The sequence below is a fragment of the Zalophus californianus genome, chromosome 5, assembly GCF_009762305.2.
Source record: "Zalophus californianus isolate mZalCal1 chromosome 5, mZalCal1.pri.v2, whole genome shotgun sequence".
Taxonomy (NCBI): domain Eukaryota; kingdom Metazoa; phylum Chordata; class Mammalia; order Carnivora; family Otariidae; genus Zalophus; species Zalophus californianus.
In genome coordinates this window covers 31,055,966-31,075,189 of record NC_045599.1, presented here as the reverse complement: position 1 = coordinate 31,075,189, position 19,224 = coordinate 31,055,966, and the positions used below count along the sequence as shown (strand labels likewise).

The following is a 19,224-nucleotide window of genomic DNA, read 5'->3' as shown; positions in this document are numbered from 1 at the left end:
GCTTTTTGCCCTATCCTCCACCCTGCTGATAAAAATGGTAGACTGTAGATAGACCTATTTTTTTAGCAATCTCTCTTTGTCTTTCTCCCTTGAGTCAAAGATTGCCACCAATGATTACTACCATGCTTCTACTTGGGTTGGGAAAATAATCCTGTGTGTTCTCTGAAAGTTTGCAAATGATGGGACCCCAAGTTCCTAGTAGGTTCTCCCCCAGATGACTAAATGTCTTGCTGATTGCTAAGAGATAAATAAGGGTGGTGAGCTCAGAGAATAGTCAGGTTGCTGGCTTTTCGTCAGCTTACTGGATTACTAAGGTAAAAAAGCACTAAAAATAAATCAGGGCACAAGTTCTCCTGCCAGGGGTTGAGTATTAAGATAACTTGTCTTCTCACTTGGTGTTGACATCATCTGTTCTCCTAATGCTCTGTGCAAATGAGAGCCAGAGTGAGAAACAGGTTTGGCCATGAACTAGTGTCGGCGAAAGTTTGTAGCCTTGTCCTGATATACTTATTGTTGGTTCTTGTCAGGCTCAGGTAATTAATTCCTCCAGCTCCTCTAGGAAGTAGCTAAACACATCAAGGTGAGAACTTGAAACCAAACTTGGGACCAACCTCAGGGGAAGTCACTTGATATCTTCTAGTTTCAAATATATCTTTGCTAGGTCTTTTCACATCAGTTGGGTTTCAGTGCTTCCCCCAGGAGGTCAGATTCTACCAGAACTGGAAAGGTAGGAAGATCTCTCAGGAGCTCAGTTCTAGGACCCGAAGATTTCACAATGATAGAAGTTAATCTGATATGGAGTAAAGATTCTTACTGCTGAATTTCAGTTTCTGTTGTTGCTTCAGAATCTGTCCTGAGCAGAGTGCCTTTGCCAGTCACAATTAATCTATGGATCTCATTGGAACTTAAATGGAGGGGAAATACATTTAAATACCTTCTTTATGTCTATCCCTACCCTTCTTTAGTTTTCTAGAAAGTTGCCTTTAACTGGAATAATACTGTCTCATACTGATTAAGTGTGTGACACTCACAAAACATTTTCAGACGTTTATCTTTTGACCTTCAGAACTAGTCTGTAAGGAAGGCAGATGTTATTATCCCCTTGCTAAATAAATGCTGGACTCAGAAAAGCCAACAGATTTAGACTTTGGCAGCAGTTGGTGTTAAGCCCTGGGACCTCTGGGATTTCTTGGTCCACTCAGCAATGTCTAGCTGACCAGGGCCCTCTCTCCCAAATCTGGAGGTTTGTTTTATTTTTATAAGATAATTTATTTAAATATATCTATAAGTGTACATTCAAACTACAGAAAAGTTGGAAAATATGGCAGAGAAGTGAGAGCAAAAAATCAGCCACAGACTTAAGTACTCAAAAACAAATTCCTTGGGTTTACTTAGGTTATTAACTGTATCTGTGAGATGGAAGGAGAGATCAAATAGGTCTTCAGTAATGCTTATTTTGTCTCTGTTTCCCACATTTTAGCATAATGTGTATCATAGATATTTCAGTCTAGCCTCCTCTAGAGGGGTACTTCACAGGTAGCTTGGCATTGACTCTGGACCTTCAAGCTGAACTCTAAAAGCTGAACCAAAATCCCACTGCCATTCCTGCTAGAGGTCAACTCTTCACTGTTCTTCTGTTATTCTTCTCTTCCCCCCCCGCCCCACAAAACTTATTTCCTTTCCTTGTGGCTCTTTCAGTATAGTTTCTCTTGATTTTTTCCCTGCAACATGTCATTTCCTGTCTTAAAATCACCAGCAGCACTTCCTGCAGATCTTAATTCAAATTCTGCTCGGCTTTCCTTGTGCAGAGTCAAGGGCTCAGAGAGCACGGAGGGGAATGAAAGGCCTGCTCTTTCTCGAGTCTCCCATGTACCCAGCTTGGCACTCAGAAGGTATATCTGACCAAAGAGAAAAGTGCTAGGAAGTGCAGGCACGTTAGCTGCTCCAGATATTTGGATCCAGGAAATAGTAAATAACAGTGTATCTTTAAATCCCCTCCTGCATTTTGTTTAGTGCTTTAATAATTGACATTAGGTAAGTGTTAACTGATGAGTGTGTTTATGTGAGTGAGTGTATTTGGTCCTGAGAGTGGAGGTGGGAAGCCGCTGTACTCACTTCCTATAAATTAAAAGCACCAGGAGTGTGTTCTCTGTCCTACACCGAAAGAATTTTGGTTTTCCTTATCTGTAGGGTCACTATGCTATGAGAAAACCCAGCCAACCAGCAGCTTTGGTGTCAAAGGTACTCACAGCTTCCACGTTGTCTGTCGGCTTTCCAGGTCCTGATGTCCTCACAGAAAATGCCCCTTGAGGCTGGGTTTGTTTGAGGTAGATCCCTGCTCTCTGGCAAGGAGGGGCATAAACTGGAATGACAGCTGTGTGCAAAGAGGCTAGGCTATCAACTGGAAGGGATGGGGAAGGGTCTCCCTGTTCCACTCTATTTCGTGCAGCCCCAGCTTTCAGTTAACCACACTTGGGGAGTGCGCATGCTTATGTGCGTTCTCCCAGCAGAAGGACAAAAATTACATGACCCTGAGCTAACCACTAATAATTACACATTGAATCTAAATGAAAATGAGGAGAAAAAGGCAGGGCAGAAGCCAAAGTCTCATGGTAAGCAAGGCATTTTTAGCTGGAATGTAAAGAATTTTGGTATGGGCATTTCAGGGAAATTCAAGCTGCCCTTTCTTTCAATCCAGAAGACAGGAGGTAGCTCACAGTTGCTTGGGTCAGGATTACAGTTTTACTGATTTCAGAAATCTAATATTAATCTTGGCATTGGCTTTGGTAGAAGATCTGTGCAGGATTATAGATCTCTATGGAAAATTATGTGGAACAGCACATTTTTTTTTCTTGGAAGCTTAAGACTTCTGTTTTACATACCATTGGTAGATGTGCTTGCTTTGTGCTACATTGGTCAATACACTTAAATGTAATAAAAATAATTTAGTCCAATAAATAGAGAAACTTGATGTTAGCATGAGTAAGCAGAATATTTCTGTGACAAGTATAGACTTCCACTCTCTGTAACTGTATGATTAAACAAGTTTTGAGGACCTACTGTGTGCCCAGTACTGGGCAGCTGGATATCCATTGCTGCAGAAGAGACATGTCATACTGCGTTTACAGTAAACTAAGTGTGTCCTCAGTGTAATTCTTAGTAATCCTTAGTTTCCCTGAGTCAGTAATCCCTAAGTAAGTAATACACCATTGCTGTAATACAGTGAACTAAGTGTAAGTGATCACAGTCCCTTCTCCCCGCCAGTGACAGAAAAATTTTAAAAGCCATTCAACTCAACCAGTATTTTTTTTTTTTTTTGACATCTCATGTAGGTCAACTATTTTGTTTTGTTTAGTAGGTCCAGACTACTTCTCACTCTGGTTTCAGTCATTTGTTTAAAAATTAAATGATGCTTGTTGGTCATGGCAGAACCTGGGGGAATTCAGTATAACCGTGTTTCCAGTAATAGTGTAAAAAGGCAAATTGTCCTGGAGTCGTTCATTAGAAATATGGTCTCCTTCATCAAGGAATGGCATGTCCCATCAGAAGAGAAGTAATTTATGCAATGTGATTCTGCGTGATGATGACTTAGAGGGCTCTGTTACCTGTAGGAATCTCTGACTCAGCATCTGGCCCTTAGAAGTTGGTTATTATCAAACTGTCAAAGATCAAGACAGGCATTAGGTCATTCAAGCCAATTCTTCCTTTTTTTTTTTTTTTTTTTTTTTTTTTAATAAGGCAAGGACCTGAAGTTCAAGAAAGAGAAGCCATTTGCTAAGGTAGTGAATTACCTTGAATGCCAGAAGAATGTCAGGAAAAACTGAAATCTAGGGGTAGAAAATCACTGGGTATCTTTTAGAATGCGAGGCATTGACTAGTGCATCCTTCCAAGTTATCTGGTTTATCTTTCATTATCTTTGAGCTATTGAAAACTCTGTAAAGTTGTAGAAAACTGAGAGTAATGCAGACTATTCTTGTCTGTAGAAAAGCTGTCAAATTTTGTTTTGTGGAGATGTGGTTGATCACCCCCCAGCCACTACCCTAAGAAGCTAGTTTTCTATCTATTAACAAATATACTTCAGTGTTTCTCCTTGCCTCTTGAACCAGTTTTTAATGTCTTACTGGTTCTGTCTTAAATTAATGAGTTAAGTAAAAATCTTTGACATGTGTTCATTTTATATCTGTATGACAGTCGTAGTTTTACCTTAAAAAATTACTCTTTAACGGGAAGAAGCCAGGATTTTAGTAAGAACAGTCTGTTCCTTCCTTTTCTGTGAATAAATAGAGGCTCTATTTACATGGGTTACTGAGACAGTTAAACAATCACTTAAAATATTTTTCTTATGCTTTTTAAAAAACATTTATTTTTTATTTTATTCTTTAGAGAGAGTGAGAGCAAGCAGGGGCAGAGGGAGAGGGAGAGACACAGAATCTTAAGCAGGCCCCACGCAGGGCATGGGTCTCAATGTCATGACCCTGAGATCATGACCTAAGCTGAAATCAAGAGTCAGATGCCTAACTGACTGAGCCACCCAGGTCCCCAATATACTTTTATATGTTATAGGACACGTGGACAGTATCTTTTTTTTTTTTTAAACTTACTGAGATTAATTTCATGTAACCTAAAACTAACCTTTTATTTTTTTGGAAGGTTTGTTATAAAACTGTTCTGAAGTGAACAATGCAGTGGCATTTAATACATTCACAATGTTGAACAACTACATCTCTGTCTAGTTCTAAAACATTTCTATCACTCTAAAGTAAAACCCTTTATCTGTTAAGCAGTTTCTCCTTATTCTGCCCTCCCCAAAGCCCCTGGCCTCTACCCCATCTGCTTTCTTTTTTTATGCATTTATCTATTCTACCTAGTTCATATAAATGTACTCTTACAGTACATGTGATCTTTTGTATCTGGCTTCTTAGTGTAATATATTGGAGATCTATCCATGTTGTAGCATATATCAGTAATCCATTTCTTTTTATGGCTGGGTAATACTACATTGTATGTATATACCACATCTTCTTTATCATTCACCCATTAATGGACATCGGGCCACCCATTAATGGATATTTCCACTTTTTGGCTACTGTGAATAGTGTTTCCATGAACATACATGTACATCTCGCTTGTTGAAGTACCTGTTTTCAGTTCTTTTTGGTTTATATCTAGAAGTGGAATAGCAGCCTTATATGGTAATTCTGTGTTTAACATTTGAAGAACTGCCAAATTGTTTTCCACAGAGACTAAACTATTTTATGTGCCTATCAGCAACATACGAGGGTTCCAATTTCTCCACCTCCTCTCTAACCTTGTTACTTTCCATGTAAAAAATTATTTGCCATCCCAGTAGGTGTGAAGTGGTACCTCATTTTGGTTTTGATTTGCATTTCCCTCATGACTAAGGATGTTGAGTATCTTTTCATGTGCTTGTTAATCATGTGGTACATCATTTTTTTAATATGTTAAGAAAGCTGGCCATTGAAAAGATGACTCCCATTGTAATATAAGTAATTATCTCTTAGTTTATGTTTCTTGATTTAAGATTTTGTACATTAAGGTTTATCAAATGATTCTATAGAGGAAGTTATCTTTTTCAGACATAAACTGGAGAGTATTTTCTCCACCTACTATATGATGCCCTTTACATGGGGTTTTCAAGACCATGCCTGAACCTTCCACAGCATCCAGCAAGTGTTCTTAAGGAACTCAGAAAAATATTGCCATGGTGATATCTGTCTTTGTGAAACACTGCCATGTGAGCTGTTTTATACCCTCAAATCTTGCTTGGAGCTTTCAGCTTGTAAGATTTATTTGCTGATTTGCTTTTTAAATGTGGATATACAATACATTTTTAATAATAATGATAATAACAAGTAGCATTTATTGAACAATTCTTAGGTGCCAGACTCTGTACCGGGCATTTTATTTGGATATATCCTTTAACCTAATAGAATGATAGCTCCTCGGGGTATGATCTTTTATTTCATGTCTGTTGTTGTATCCCCAGCATCTACCTGCTTAAGAGCAAGTGTTGAACCAATGTTACTGAATGAATAAACAACGCTTTGACGTGGTTTCTGTGATTACCTTCATTTTACGAGTGAGGAAGCTGAGACTAAGAAATGTAAAGCAATTTTCCCAAGGTCATAAGGATGGGCAGTGGCAGATCCCAAATCAGAACTCAGGATGCCTACTCCAGAGTCCATACCACACTGCCTTTTAAGCCATAGCATTCAGAACAGCACTTTAACCCCTTCCTTCCACATTATGCGGAGTGGCCAGGTAGTTCTGTCAAAGAAGAAGAAATTAAATTCACTTCACTTCAAGAAAATATTTGTTAATGGCCGTCTGTGTGCCCAGACATTTGTTGGGTATAATGTTGAGAACTGGGAGTTAAGAAAAGGAGATTCTTTTATGGGGTCTGACACTATCTGGGTGACCTTGAACAAGTAATACACTCTCTCTAGACTTCAGTTCTCATGGGTAAAATGGAAAAGTTGGGCTAGATGATCTAACTGAGTTCCAGCAATAAAATATTACTTTAAGAAATGGCATGGATAAGGCCACCTTGAACTTGTTTGCTGGGGATGGGGTGGTGGGTGGTGAGAGATGTCATTGGTTTATATGTCTTAATCTTTGATCTAGAAGGAATGAAGAAGAGGAAAGTGCCACAAAGTGGTAAATATACGATGACAGTGCTACAGTGTATCATCTAGAAGGGCAAATAAAGCAATTGGATAAGTAGCAAGGAAGCCTCAGCTCATCTTTAATTTTAAAGAAATGAGATTTACTTCTATCCTGGCGCTTACTTTTGAGAAGTATAGTAGCCTGAAGTTATTTAATATTTTATGGTTTCTCAACTCCTCCCTCTCCTTCGTGTCCTGTAAGTCTGCTGAGAAGTAGTTTGGGGATATTTGGAAAAACCAAGGGCTTGGCCAATATTAATACAATTGTCTAGTGAGTCTTGATTTTTTTTTTTTTAATACCCCAGTCTGTCTTACCCTGAAATTTGAAGAAAACGTCAAATTACTATTTTTTTTAATATTGTGCATTTTTCTCTTGAATTCATTTCATTAAGAAAATACATATGCCTCATGACAGTTTTTCCTTAGGTTTCTAGGAGTAGGGGATATTGTCGAATAAAACAGATAATAGCAAAACTTCAAAACAATATGTTAATTTTTTAAGGAAAAATCTTACAGGTAAAACACACTTTTAAAGGCTCACTTATTTTATATTTTAAATTTGGTTGAATGATTATACTTCTTATTCTGCCACGTTTAGCCAGTAAGTGCACAAACACTCATTAGTTGCCTGGTGGATACAAAGCACTATGCTGGATGCCAAAGAAATTCAAATATGATTCTTGCCCTCAACCTTGTAAAAATTGTGAAACCTATACAACCAACCACACCGTCTGATAGATTATTATGACTACCTCAAGCTAAATGTAAAGTGTTAAAGGAAATCAGGAAGATAATCCTTTCAGCTACAGTGGTTGAGAAAAGCTTCATGGGAGAGGGGATGCTGAAACCAAGTCTTGAAGGATGTACATGTTAAGAGCGAAGGTAAGGGAGTTGGGGGAGGGATATTAATAGGTGGAGGGAATAATTTGAACACACCATCAGAAGGAAGAATATTTGGCATATATTTGGGGAACTATAAGTAGTTCATGGGAGTGGAGGAAAGTTATGAGAAGATGAGTAGTGGGAAAGAGAAGAAATGAATTGGAAGTTATGAACAAGTTTGTACTCCCTGATAAAGACTGTTAGAAAGATCCATCCAACATTGGTTTTCTGCATGTCTATCCATGTTCCTTTCCTGTTTCTGCCCCACTCCAAATAAAAGAATAGACAAGTAATTTCCTCATGCAGCAAGAACTGAGTACCTGCTCTGTCCCAGATACTTAGCTAGGAGCATAAGCTCTAAAGATAAACTAGACACAGTCCTTGTCCTCAAGTAGGCCACAAACTGGGAGGGAAGACCAACTCTTAGCTAGAAAAGGGATACATATAAAGTGCCCATTTTATTTGAAATGGGGCCACCTTGAAAAAGAATGATCTTGGCTGCAATGGGCTGATCGCCTGAGCTCTGTTTTTAGCCCTTGGGAGCAACCTCAGGATGTGTGGCATACCAGAAGAGCAGCTGCATACTATATTCTGAATATGATGAAAGTGGCACCTCCGTTTTTCCAGGCCCACAGCAGTGACTCTCCCTGGGAAGGAGAGCCAAGCTCTTTCTCTCCTGGCTTGTGCCATTGGGCACATTGTTCTATAGAATTTTAGAGGGAAAGTTTCAGAAAGAAGATATGGAGAAGGAAGGGATAAGAAAGTAAAATATAGAGTAATTTAAAAAAGTGTACAGAATTCAACCATTAGTATCTTTTAGATGCAGCAAGATAATAATAATACTAATAATGATAATAGATGATAATTACTGAGTGCTTACTTTGTACCAGGCACTATGATGTGGGCTTTAACATATATTACCTAACTTAACCCACATAGTAGCCCTAAAAATTTGCTACCACTTTCATTGCCTTTTATAGGTAAGGAAACTGAAGCTTAAAAAGGTTAAGTAACTTTCCCTTATCACATAGGTCATAAGTGGATATAATGGAAAGTATATTGGGATGGGTTTTATATGTCATATTTTATAGAGAGAGCTGAAGCCTAGAGAGAAGTGAGTAGTCCATAGGCACAGAGCAGAGTGGTGTCAGAGCCAAATTTAAAATCCATACCTCAATTTTATAACTCTTGAATAATTTTTAAATTCTTTTATAATAGAAAATTTCAAATGTATGTATCAGTCAGCTTCTATGATTACCTATATGTGACTTGTCTTATTAAACATCATATTATTTCATCTATAAATATGCCAGAATGTTTCTCTAAGAGAGAAAATAATAAAAAAAATCGGAATACCATTACCACAAATTAATAATGATTCTTTAATACCATCAACTAGCTTGTCTGGTTTGAATATGAATTTCCAGTTGTTTCATAAGTATCCTAAATTTTTTCTCAGAGTTTATTTGCTTGAGTCAGTATCCACATGAGGTCCACACATTACATTGATATGTTAAGTCTCTTTTAACCTATAGCTTTCTTTCTGCCTTTTAAGTTTTCTTAGAATTTAAATTGTTGAAAAAAAACTGGTTGTTTGTTCTACAGAGTTTCCTGCAATTTTGATTTTGTTGATTGTATCATTGTGGTGTAGTTTAAGATATTCCTCTGTCTTCTGTATATCCTATAAATTGGTAGTTACATCTAGAGGCTTGATCAGATTCAAATTTGATATATACTTTTTTTGCAAAACTACTTCATAAATGATGTGTCATCAGGAGGCACATGATTATCTCTATCTCTACAAATGATTTCCGATTATCTAATTTATTGTGATGTTAGCAGTCATTGAAGCTTAATGCATTAATTTACTTAGGGTTGTAAGGCCTTCCAATTCCAGCCATGACAGAGTATCAGGAAGAGAATTTACTTCTCACCTTAAATGACCAAAAAAACCCAAGAAGATATATAAAACAGTATTTTAGACATTGGACAACAGTTATCACATGATTGTGATCTCTAAAGGAAAGGAAATGACGTAATGTCTGGCTTCTAATGAAAAATTACAGGACATGCCAAGAAACAGGATCATACATTCATAACATGGATAAAATTCCATTAATAGAAATAGAATTCCAGAGATGAGAGCATAGAATGAGTAGACAAAGATATTAAAACAGCTATTATAAATATGCTTCACTTGTTAAAGAGGTGGAAGAAAAGGTGAGTATAATAAGGAGAAAAAATGGAAGCTATAAAACAAAGACCCAAATTTAGGAAATAAAAATATTTGAGATGAGAAGTAGGTTGGATGGGATTAATAGACACAGTAGAAAAACAGATTAGATACTTGAAGGCATAACGATGGAAGCTATCCAAAATAAAGCACAGAAAAAAAAAGACTGAAAAAAGGCAAAGCAAAACAATGAATAGAGCATTAGTGGTAAGCTGTGGGACAATATCATGTAATTGGAGCTGGAGAAGGTCAGTGAGACCAGAAAAATATTTGAAGGAATAAAGGTACCTTAAAAGGATTTGGAGACTTTTTTTTCTGTTGTGATGAAAGATAAAATTGCTTCTCAGCAGATAAAGAATGGTTTCATCACCAGCAGGCAGAAAGCTCTAATCTAGATTGACTCTTCTAGAGTACATGATGACCTTCTACATGAGAGGTTGTATTGTCTTCCTTTTAGGACCTTGATGGAAAAATTGTGATATTTCTCTTTTATCTTCCTCTTTTTTTCCATCCTTCAATCTCTCTCACCCACTCTCTTTTTTTTTTTTTTTTTGGTCTGGGGGCAGTATATTTTATTGATGGTACATGACAAGTTAGGGCTCCTCAAGCCACTCCCCTTCTTCAGGGTGTCTGGGATGGAAATTGGGTAGAGGTTGGGAGGTTCTCAGTGTGTTAGGGGATAAATTGGGGCAAGAACTCTACAGCAGCTGAGGTCCTCTCTCTTCCTCTTGTTCTCGCTGAGGCTGGTGGTCTGGGGGCTCTTACTCCTTGGAGACCATGTGGACCATAAGGTCCACCGCCTAAGTGCTGTAGTCAAATTCATTGTCATACCAGGAAATGAGCTTGACATAGTAGTCATTGAGAGTAATGCCAGCTCCAGCATCAAAGGTGGAAGAGTGGGTGTCACTGTTAAAGTTGCAGGAGACAACCTGGTCATCAGTGTAGCCCAGGATGCCCTTGAGGGGACCCTTCAATCCTTGCTTCACCACCGTCTTGATATCATCATATTTGGCAGCTTCATCCAGGTGGCAGGTCAGATCCACTACTGACTGGGTGAGGGTGGGCCACTGAATGCCATGCCAGTGAGCTTCTCATTCAGTTGAGAGATGACCTTTGCCCCAGCCTTGGCAGCACCAGTAGAAGCAGGAATGATGTTCCGGGTAGCCCTTCAGACATCATACCACAGCTTCCCAGAGGGATCATCCCCGGTCTTCTGGGTGACATTGATAGCTTGGACTGTGGTCATGAGTTCCTCCATGATGCCAGAGTTGTCATAGATGGGGAGCCAGAGGGGGCCAAGAAGTAGGTGGTGCAGGAGGCATTGCTTATCATCTTGAGAGAGTTGTCAAACTTTTCATGGTTCATGCCCTTCACTGACATGGGGGCATCAGCAGAAGGGGCAGAGATGATAACGCTCTTAGCCACACCCTTCAAGTGAGCCCAGCCTTCTCCATGATGGTGAAGACCCCAGTGGACTCCACAACATACTCAGAACCAGCATCATCCCATTTGATGTTGGTGGGATCTTGATTCTGGAAGATGGAAATGGGCTTCCCATTGATGACAAGTTTCCTGTTCTCAGCCTTGACTGTGCCATTGAATTTGCTGTGGGTGGAATCATACTGGAACATGTGGACCATGTAGTTGGTGACAATGAACAGGTCATTGATGGTGACAGTACCGACTTTGCCAGAATTAAAACTAGCCCTGGTGACCAGGTGCCCAATACAGTTAAATCCCCTTACTCCAGCCTCCACCATTGTGCCTTAGAGATGTGGTTGGCTCTACACCAGAAGATGTAGCTATCTTTGAATGGGGAGGAGCGGAGGACCTCTCTTATATACTCTTTTAAAAAAATTTATTTATTTGACAGAGAGAGAGAGAAAGAACAAGCAAGGGGAGCAGCAGAAGGAGAGGGAGAAGCAGGCTCTCCACTGTGCAGGGAGCCCGATGAGGGGCGCAATCCCAGAACCCTGGGATCATGACCTGAACCGAAGGCAGACACTTAACTGACTGAGCCGTCCAGGTGCCCCGTCTCTCTTATCTACTCTTAAAGTGATTCCTTTCACTTCCCCACTGAATGCTCCCAAAATGTCCCTGGCTACCCAAGGAAGTCCTGCACCCGTTTCCTGAGCTGTCACCTGGGTTCCAGGATCCTTTCATTTATCTACACATCCACCCCAACCTCCCGTAATAAAATTTTGACCCGCTTATGTCCAGTCAGTTCATATTAGAGGTTAATCCTTGATAATCAATCCTCATGGGTTCCGGTAATTTCATGTACAACATTAATAAGTTAGTATTCACATTCAGAAAGCCATCCAAAGATATACTTTAATTGCTATTTATTGATTTAAGGTTTAGCTCATACAATTTTTTATTTAATAATAATTTCATATACTGAGTCATATACTATTGTTAGGTGCTAGGGCAGAATGAGTAAGACCTAGCTTCTGTCCTCTGGAGTCTCTCAGACCTGAAAGACAGACTTACAAACAAATACATATTGATATCACATGAATACAGTAAAGGAGATGTGAACAAAAGTTCTGAGCACTCACGGGGAGACAGCATAACCTGAGGCACTCAAGTGAAGAGACTTGTGATGGCTCTAAAGGAGAAATAGGGGTTAAAACAGTTTGAGAAGGTGAAGGGAATGTCTGGCAAAGGAAACATGATCAACGGCATAGAGATAATGAAGAATATCAGTGGCTGTTTATTAAGTCTTTACCATGTGTTGGGCACAAAGCCAGGTGCTTTGCATACATTTATATCACTTGACTCTCACAACCCCCCTCTTTTTTTTTAAAAAGATTCATCTGTTAGGGAGGTGGGGGAGAGGCAGATGGAGATAATCTTTAAGCAGACTCCCCAGTGAGTGCAGAGTGGGACACCAGGCTTGATCCCAGGACCCATGAGATCATGACCTGAGCTGAAACCAAGAGTCAGACAATTAACTGACTGAGCCACCCAGGCGCCCCTCAGACACTTAATATTTACATCTCACATGCAGTTATAATGATTTTCTTTCCTTATTTCCCTCTTTTCACCACTAGGCAACAAAGTCTTAAAGGGTTTGTCACAGTGTCCTTTTCATTTAGTGAATGTGCTCTATTCACTTAGTGAATGAATAAATGAGTGAAACTAAAGGAATATCTATGGTAGTGGGAAGTTCAGGCACTGGGCTTTGCAATTCTATATCAGAGAAGTTATGGTTGCCTTGGAGAAACTGGAAAGTCTCAGATTAATTTGAGGCCATACCTATATGCCAGTTGATGAATCCTACAACCCCAACTTTGCCCTTCAGGTTTCAGTGAGCATGACACCATTATGGGACAAGCCAACTGGGCTTCCCTCTGAAACACAAGAAAATTTGAACTGAGCCACCAATATTATGAGCTCTAATGCAGGAACAGAACAGCACTCCCAGTAGTTCTTGTGGATTTCTGGGTGTTGTGACTCCCTTGACTGGGATCCACTTGGTGTTCAGCTTTTAGCTATAAATAAGTCTTGAGCCACCATGGCTGGTCTGGGCTGGGGAGCCGAGGAAGGTGGAGCAGCTGGAGAGGCCCAGAGATGTTAGCCAAGAATGTGCTACTAGGAAGGAAGGCAGGAATCCAGGCTTATTTGGATGCCTTTTTCTATAGACATGCAGCCTAATTACGGTCTTTGGCCAATTGAGCTTTCCTCTTCATAAACCTCCCTCTCTCAAATTCCTAGTCCTAGAGAGAGCATACCTAAACCTGTTTCATCCCCACCCTGCACAATGGAGTCAACAAATCGCCTGATTCAGAGTCAGGAGGTGTGGGTGCAAATTTTACCTGTTAGTAACTGTGTGACTTTAGGCAAGTGATGTAGTTTCTTCTTTCTTAAAATGGAGCTTTAACTTCTTCCCGCTATTCCACATAGTTTTTGGGAGAATGAAATGAGATAATAGGGTTGAAAGTGTTTCCATGAGTTATCAGACTCTGTAATTGTAAGGGAGGAGGAGGCTGTGGTCTCCTGAGGGGCATTTAGACTGGGGGACCCAGATTAAGTAAACCCTTCTTTCTAAACTGCCCAGTATGCCACAAGGTGGCAGCAGGATCCTGTCTTTGCTCCTGTCTTTAGCACGGGGGGAAAAAATAGGAAAGGGATTTGGATGCTGCTTAGCTCTGCCCTGCAAAGGTGAACAGGTTTTATTCCTTTGCCACTGCCTGCATTTCTCACTCCACCGAATCCTTCAACTCCACATTAAATAATTTCTCAAAGGACTCACATTCTTAACTCTGAATCTCAGGGCACTGCCCCTACTGTGGGAGTTAATCCAGCCCTGGCAGGTCTTGGTTAATGGTTGCAAATCTATTCTGAGCTTTGGGCTTTCATACAACTCTTGCCCTCCTGGGATTTCACTGCTATAGACTCCAAGTTCACGTTTGTTTTCTTCCTTGAATCAGAGCTCTTAGTGGCCCTGGAAAACCAGCTAATCCAACTTCTCATCACAGGAGAGGAAACTGAGGCACAGGGAAGGGAAATAATTTGTTCATGATTAAACAATTAGTTCATTCAAGAGTTAGGACTTTAATCCAGCTTTCTTCCTGTGGGTTCAGTCCCTTTGCAAATGTGAATATTTTCAAGGTGTTTTGGGAGGCTTGAAACAGCTTTGTTTCTCCCACTGGTGAGAATTTTGAGGGCTTTCTGAGGCACTCCAAAAATCTTTTGAAGCAGCTTTGCCAGAAGAACCTCATTAGGAATCGCCAAGTATCTGAAAGGTAGGCATTAGAAACTCTGAGGGATGCATGCTAGGACTGCAGCAGATAATGTGTCAGGAGAGGGAAAGAATCCACTTAAAGACCCCTTTCATTATATGGGCTTTTGCATGAGGGTTGTCTTCCCAATTATATTCTTCTCAGAGGCAGTGTTCAAATGAAGCCATTCTCAGTTTACCACAGCTGAAGGCAAAAGAAGGTGGGATTGAGGGAAGCCAACCTTAAACATTTGCTATCTTGTGCAGGGTGTTCTCTGTACAAGTGAATCCATATAAAGGTGGCAGAATAAGAGCTTGTGACTTGATGGTCTCACAGATATTGGTTCAAAGCTTGGCCTAGTTACTTACCTTTACAGGTAATTATCATAAGTCTCAGTTTTCTTATCCATAAAATGGGCATAATGATACCTACCTTATTGCTATATAATCTTGGACAGGTTATTTAACCTTTGTGTGCCTTGATTATATTGTCTGTAAAATGAGAATAATAGTAAAATGAGAAGTCCCTTTTCACAGGTTGTATAAGGATTAATGTTATTACCTAGAACCATGCATGACACATAGTAAAAGCAGTTGGAAAGTATTAGCTGTTGTTATTACCACCATATAGGGTTGTTGTGAGTCTTAAATGGGACTGTGTATGTAAAGCTTTTAAAGAGAATAAGCACTCATTAATATGGTATTTATTTTTATTTATATGTAATAACCACAGTGATGTGAATAGTATTCATAGTAAATGAAGCTGCTTACTTATAATCTAGGTAAAAGAGTATTATTTTGTCATTTGTTTTATGTTTATTCTTACTCTGTTATTTGAGGATAATTCTTGGCTTTTTGAATTATGATTCATATCCTTTTTAGTAATCTAAAGACAACAGTGATTAGCATTTTTGAGCCCTCACTTTGTGCCAGACCCAGTGCTTTACGTACATTGTCTCAGAAGGGTTCAGTAACTTGTTTATGTCCACGCAGTAAGCAAGTGATAGAACTGGGATTCCTGGAGTGTGCTTCCTTGACTATTTCTTACTAATCTGTCTGCCTTAAAGAATGTTTACCGGGAGGGGATTCCATTTTTAGCAGTAGAATTCTAATACCCCAGAGCCAAAAGATACTGAAGAATTCATCAAGAATATCAGGCATAGTAAAAATGTTTATAACCTTTGACCTGACAGATCCACTTTTAGGAATCTGGCATAAAGAAATAATCCAAAGTACAAAGTTTTATCACAGTGCACTTATAATATGGAAAACTTTGAGGCAGTCTAAACATCTAACTACAGAAATGATTAGTAAACATATTGTATATCTACTTGATTTTTAGTTTTAGTTTTTAGTTTTAGTTTTTACTAAGTGTAAATAGTGATGCTATTTGGAATTAATTAGTCAATCAATTAATTCTTGGTGAAAAGACATTTGAGCTATTTTTCTCCAGGGCCTTCCTTTCTTTTCTTTTAAAAAAAATTTTTTTTCTGAGTTTCTGCATGTGTTCTGCTTTTTCTTTTTTTTCTTTAAATTTTTTATTGTTATGTTAATCAACATACATTACATCATTAGTTTTTGATGTAGTGTTCCATGATTCGTTGTTTGTGCATAACACCCAGTACTCAACGCAGAACGTGCCCTCTTTAATACCCACCATCAGACTAACTCATCCCCCCACCCCCCTCCCCTCTAGAACCCTCAGTTTGTTTTTCAGAGTCCATCGTCTCTCATGGTTCGTCTCCCCCTCTGATTTACTCCCCTTCATTCTTCCCCTCCTGCTATCTTCTTCTTCTTTTTTTTTTCTTACCATATATTGCATTATTTGTTTCAGAGGTACAGATCTGTGATTCAACAGTCTTGCACAATTCACAGTGCTCACCATAGAACATACCCTGCCCAATGTCTATCACCCAGCCACCCCATCCCTCCCACCCCCCCACCACTCCAGCAACCCTCCGTTTGTTTCCTGAGATTAAGAATTCCTCATATCAGTGAGGTCATATGATACATGTCTTTCTCTGATTGACTTATTTCACTCAGCATAACACCCTCCAGTTCCATCCACGTCGTTGCAAATGGCAAGATCTCATTTCTTTCGATGGCTGCATAATATTCCATTGTGTATATATAGCACATCTTCTTTATCCATTCATCTGTCGATGGACATCTTGGCTCTTTCCACAGTTTGGCTATTGTGGACATTGCTGCTATAAACATAGGGGTGCACATACCCCTTCGGATCCCTACATTTGTATCTTGGGGGTAAATACCCAGTAGTGCAATTGCTGGATCGTATGGTAGCTCTATTTTCAACTTTTGGAGGAACCTCCATACTGTTTTCCAGAGTGATTGCACCAGCTTGCATTCCCACTAACAGTGTAGGAGGGTTCCCCTTTCTCCACATCCCCGCCAACATCTGTCATTTCCTGACTTGTTCATTTTAGCCATTCTGACTGGTGTGAGGTGGTATCTCATTGAGGTTTTGATTTGGATTTCCCTGATGCCGAGCGATGTTGAGCACTTTTTCATGTGTCTGTTGGCCATGGGATGTCTTCTTTGGAAAAATGTCTGTTCATGTCTTCTGCCCATTTCTTGATTGGGTTATTTGTTCTTTGGGTGTTGAGTTTGATAAGTTCTTTATAGATTTTGGATACTAGCCCTTTATCTGATATGTCATTTGCAACTATTTTCTCCCATTCTGTCGGTTGGTTTTTGGTTTTGGTTTTGGTGGTGGACTTTTTGGTTTTGTGGACTGTTTCATTTGCTGTGCAGAAGCTTTTTATCTTGATGAAATCCCAATAGTTCATTTTTGCCCTTGCCTTCTTTGCCTTTGGCGATGTTTCTAGGAAGAAGTTGCTGCGGCTGAGGTCGAAGAGGTTGCTGCCTGTGTTCTCCTTTAGGATTTTGATGGACTCCTGTCTCATGTTTAGGTCTTTCAACCATTTGGAGTCTATTTTTGTGTGTGGACCATTTGGAAATGGTCCAGTTTCACTCTTCTGCATGTGGCTGTCCAATTTTCCCAACACCATTTGTTGAAGAGACTGTCTTTTTTCCATTGGACATTTTTTCCTGCTTTGTCAAAGATGAGTTGACCATAGAGTTGAGGGTCCATTTCTGGGCTCTCGATTCTGTTCCATTGATCGATGTGTCTGTTTTTGTGCCAGTATCATACTGTGTTGATGATGACAGCTTTGTAATAGAGCTTGAAGTCTGGAATTGTGATGCCGCCGGCTTTGCTTTGGTTTTTCAACATTCTTCTGGCTATTCGGGGTCTCTTCTGGTTCCATACAAATTTTAGGATTCTTTGTTCCATTTCTTTGAAAAAAGTGGATGGTATTTGAATGGGGATTGCATTAAATGTGTAGATTGCTCTAGATAGCATTGACATCTTCACAATGTTCTTCCAATCCATGAGCATGGAATGTTTTTCCATTTCTTTGTGTCTTCCTCAATTTTTTTCATGAGTATTTTATAGTTTTCTAAGTACAGATTCTTTGCCTCTTTGGTTAGGTTTATTCCTAGGTATCTTATGGTTTTGGGTGCAATTGTAAATGGGATCGACTCCTTAATTTCTCTCTCTTCTGTCTTGTTGTTGGTGTATAGGAATGCCACTGATTTCTGTGCATTGATTTTATATCCTGCCACTTTACTGAATTCCTGTATGAGTTCTAGCAGTTTTGGGGTGGAGTCTTTTGGGTTTTCCACATAAAGTATCATATCATCTGCAAAGAGTGAGAGTTTGACTTCCTCTCTGCCGATTTGGATGCCTTTGATTTCTTTTTGTTGTCTGATTGCTGTGGCTAGGACTTCTAATACTATGTTGAATAGCAGTGGTGAGAGTGGACATCCCTGCCGCGTTCCTGACCTTAGGGGGAAAGCTCTCAGCTTTTCCCCATTGAGAATGATATTCGCTGTAGGTTTTTCGTAGATGGCTTTTATGATATTGAGGTATGTACCCTCTATCCCTATACTCTGAAGAGTTTTGATCAAGAAAGGATGCTGTACTTTGTCAAATGCTTTTTCTGCATCTATTGAGAGGATCATATGATTCTTGTTCTTTCTTTTGTTAATATATTGTATCACGTTGATTGATTTGTGAATGTTGAACCTTGCAGCCCACGGATAAATCCCACTTGGTCGTGGTGAATAATCCTTTTAATGTACTGTTGGATCTTATTGGCTAGTATTTTGGTGAGAATTTTTGCATCCATGTTCATCAAGGATATGGTCTGTAATTCTCCTTTTTGATGGGGTCTTTGTCTGGTTTGGGGATCAAGGTCATGGTGGCCTCATAAAATGAGTTTGGAAGTTTTCCTTCCATTTCTATGTTTTGGAACAGTTTCAGGAGAATAGGTATTAATTCTTCTTTAAATGTTTGGTAGAATTCCCCTGGGAAGCCATCTGGCCCTGGGCTTTTGTTTTTTGGGAGATTTTTGATGACAGCTTCAATTTCCTTAGTGGTTATGGTCTGTTCAGGTTTTCTATTTCTTCCTGGTTCAATTTTGGTAGTTGATACATCTCTAGGAATGCATCCATTTCTTCCAGGTTACCTAATTTGCTGGCATAGAGTTGCTCATAATATGTTCTTATAATTGTTTGTATGTCTTTGGTGTTGGTTGTGATCTCTCCTCTTTCATTCATGATTTTGTTGATTTGGGTCCTTTCTCTTTTCTTTTTGATATGTCTGGCCAGG

General features: G+C 39.4%; 1 pseudogene; it reads right to left on the bottom strand.

The window, feature by feature from the left end:
• Positions 1-10,602: 10,602 nt before the first annotated feature.
• On the bottom strand, positions 10,603-11,069 carry LOC113928601 (annotated as a pseudogene).
• Between the last annotated feature and the right edge of the window lie 8,155 nt (positions 11,070-19,224).